Here is a 3,971-nt window from a genome sequence, read left to right on the forward strand (position 1 = left end):
TCAGTCGTAAAAGAAACAATCACTCCTTCAACACTTTCGTGTGGAGAATCTGATGCTGCGTTTTTAACTTTAATTTATCAAGATGATTAATTATTTATGGTTTTTATGGTGTGACATCACTAATAGGCTGGTTTAAATTTTCTGTGCCACCTCAACACATCCAAAAACACAGAGGATGGGCTGACAGTGCCACGTAGTGAATGCTTGCTAACCGACTGTTGTTGCTGCTTAGCCCCATGTGTCGCTCCACCATGGAAAATAGCTGTTAATTTGACGGATTTGGCTGCTTCCTGTACTAACTTCATGCCTAATGACGGCCATGTTGGTGTACATTTCTCTTCACTAATTACAAAGCCTAATGCTGTGGCTGGTCAGAGCACCAGCAGCTGAAGCATCCATCTCCACCTGGATAGCAGCTGCAACGTACAGCAGCCGTTTTCCTTGTAGCCGTTTCCTGATTGTTTACACACACCTGATTGTAAGGGCATGCTCTCTCGTCTCATTTTGAATTGTGGCCATGAAAAAAAGGCCTATGGTAATTTGGAAACATGAAATGAACATTTTCCAAGGACTTCCTGCTGGAAGACAATCTCCTCATGGTTAAAAGTCCGACCCTCTACAGAGATGATGTTCCTTAAAATCTGATCCTTGTTATCTCCGAGGAGGGAATCCTTTCTATACTTATCAGCATAACACATAATGGATGAATTGATCATCTTGTGAAAAAGTGTTTCCCACCCATTTTTAAATTTGATTTTAGTCAGTAAAGATGCAACTTATTGAAAAAGAAGAAAAATTATGTTTAAAATAATATCTTGCAAGATGAAGCAGCCAAATAACAGCTAAAATATTTATGCATATTGCCAGGTTTGTCATGTAAACAATATTTTCCACGGATAATTTCTGCAGCTGCCTTCCTAGCCTCGATTACATTTTGACAAAACATAAAGTCTTCTCATATGTGACATTATTTTTAGCATTTTTATTTTCACAGAAAATAAAAATATAAAACCATTTGAGATGAAACATTTCTGAAGTCAAATTTTAAACATGTAAATGTAGTTAACTCACCGCCTTGAAACAAGAATTAAAGAAAAACATTTCTGAGAAGAAAAAACTAAATAGAAAGCAAAAATCAAAGTAAATGTTTATGAAGACATTGCTTTATAATACGTCTGAAAGAGTTGTGCTTACATTTATTTACATCTGAGAGCAACAAAAGTAATAATTTTGTTTCTAACTTTGGTCAGTTTGAAACCATAAATGAGTGGTTTCAAACTGACCACTCATCGCAATTTCTTGCGATGACAAGAAATTCCATTGCAATAAAATTTTGCAAAGTCTTGGCTACATCTGCAGAACTACGTTGATTATTAATAATATCAGTCAAAATAGTTAGAATAAAGGTGCAGAAGGAAATTAAATGTGGCACACATGTTTGCATGAACGCGGCCCGGTTTTCCATAGAACTGGCACATCTTTTAATGATATACATGCATGACCAAGCAATGAAGAAACCATAAAGAATACAAATTAGTATTGTAATGTTTGCAACAATTTCATTAATAGAGGTTTCATTAGGGAAACACACCAGTGACACAATGCTCTAATTTACACAGAAAAGCCTGTTAATATATGGACGGCATAACTTTAGTTTATATGTCAGAAAAAGGTTGAGGGCAACAATGAAAGCTGATGTCAACCAAAAAAAGGACGCCAGCTTCATGACTCTCTGCTTCGACATGACAGAGTGGTACTCCAGTGGTCGACATATAGCCAGATACCGGTCATATGCCATGAGGGCAAGGATGGACAGGTCACTGCAGGGGAAGGTGTACAACACCTGCAGGAGGCAGCCTGAATAAGAGATGACATGAACAGGAGAGAGCAGATCTGACAGACATTTAGGATAGAAACCTGATGTTCCATAAAGAGCTTTCATGCAAAAAGCACAGAGCAGAATATACATTGGTTCATGGAGCTCATTATCCAAGATGATGATCAGAATAAAACAAGCATTTACAAGGACAGATATGCAGTAACACATCAAACTGAGAAAGAAGAGAGCTGATTTGTGATTCCGACTCGTTTCATTCAGACCTGAAAGACAAAACAGTGAAATTGTTGAAACATTATTCATTGTTTTAAGGTTAAGAAATGTGTCTATTGTTACAAAGGCAATCAACTCTCGTCAAGTGACGAGTCTTGCGTCTTCGCACTCTTTAGTAAAACCAAGAATCAGCTAAGCTAGGATTTGCAAGCAGCCAATCGGTGTGCTTTTAAACACAAAGACAAGGGTGGGATTTTCCAACCTCATGAATATTATTTGTTTTAACGGGGACAGAAAGGAGTAGTGCATCTCAAGGGCGATAAGCAAAAATTAAGAAACTGTGGAAAGCTGTTTTAGCACTGACAGCTGAGGAAGTTCTGGAGGTTCTTGAATATCCAGTTACATGAACCGTAGTCATTACAGTTAAAACAAAGAAAGTCTTCTGAAAAGGTTAAGCATTTACTAAATTTTTAAGTAATTGCAACACTTTTAACTATAAAAACATGATAGATGGATAAACTATTAACCCGTTTATATGATCTCAGCAAACAGAAAATAAAAAGGCCATAATGTCTGAACTGGACCAAGCCTGCAGGTCCACATAATAGCTAGCCCCTGAGTGCTGTGCAGAGATTTCCATGTTTTTCCAAGGAAATCTCACCCATCAGTCATCAATGACTATAGACCTGTTTCTCTGACATCTCGCATTATGAATCTACAAGAGAGACTCCTATTGGCCCATCTGTGTTGAAGATGCTGCCATAAAGCTGGTTCAACTAACCCACTCTAGACAAAGCAGGCAGTACTGTGAGGATCAGGTTCTTTGATTTCTCCAGTGCATTTAAGTCAATTCAGCCTGATTTACTATGTCGGAAATGCCAGAAGACACACGGGAGGCCTCAACAATCACCTGGATCTATGACTACCCGACAACCAAATCACAGTGTGCGAGACTGAAGGGTAGTCTGTTTCACCAGGTGGTAAGGAGCACCACAGGGAGCTGTATCTGTGCATTACTTTTCATTTTATACACTTCAGACTTCCAGAACAAAACTCCAATGACTGCAAGGACACTTTAATCTGGATCCACAGAAAGGTTATCACAGCCAAAATGAGTGATGAGGAAAAGGTTAACTGAGCTATGACATCATTTTCCGACCTGCAGTCCAAAGTCATACGGACTGCTACATTGAAATTAAATTAACTTAACTTTAAATGGGTGCTGGAGAGCCCCCTTAATATAATTAAGATGAATATAATCAAGAAAATCAGTGTGGGTACGCACTGTATGCAACGCATAGGGCGCTGAACTAGAGGGGACGCAGTGATGTCAGAATTAATAATGGTGTGGTATTCTCATTTAGTGAAGTAATTAAATTAGTTGTGCTACCATCCCACGCCACTAGAGGCAGCAGCAGGCCCGAAAAGGTGCAACTAAGGAGCAGATTAAAAAGTACATAGAAAGCTACAGAACTTGTCAAAAACTGTGAGCTGTTTTTAACAAGTAAAAGAGAGAAGTTCAAATACATGCTGAGAGTGAAACTCCTTCTTAAAGATGAAGCTATATCCCAGATTTCAAAAGAAAATAAAAACGGGAGACCGTGGATAATGTGGGAAATAGCGCCCCCCTTCAATTCCGGAGTGCAATGGTCTCATTTCCAAATAAGGTGTGAGACTGACAGTGGTCTGTCCCCGACCCTTTCTGTTTACTGCAGCAAAGTCCTTCTCAAACAACAAGGTAATGGTGGGTAACTATGGCAACCAGTGACCGTTTAATAGCCCGCCTACTCTTTCTGCAGTCAGAAAAGCCCATATAAAACGAAGCTGTCGTCACAATGTGACATCACAATACAACTCCAAAGGCAGAATTCTGACATCACTAGCGATTATATAAGCTCGTCACATCCATCTACCTTCATTG

The 3,971-nt window shown here is 38.9% G+C and overlaps 1 pseudogene; it reads right to left on the reverse strand.

Annotated features, from left to right (window-relative positions):
* Window positions 1–1,076: 1,076 nt before the first annotated feature.
* Window positions 1,077–2,928, reverse strand: LOC108167235 (olfactory receptor 2A7-like; annotated as a pseudogene).
* Between the last annotated feature and the right edge of the window lie 1,043 nt (window positions 2,929–3,971).

The sequence above is a fragment of the Poecilia reticulata genome, chromosome 15 (genome assembly GCF_904066995.2).
Source record: "Poecilia reticulata chromosome 15, P_reticulata-male-v2, whole genome shotgun sequence".
NCBI lineage: Eukaryota > Metazoa > Chordata > Actinopteri > Cyprinodontiformes > Poeciliidae > Poecilia > Poecilia reticulata.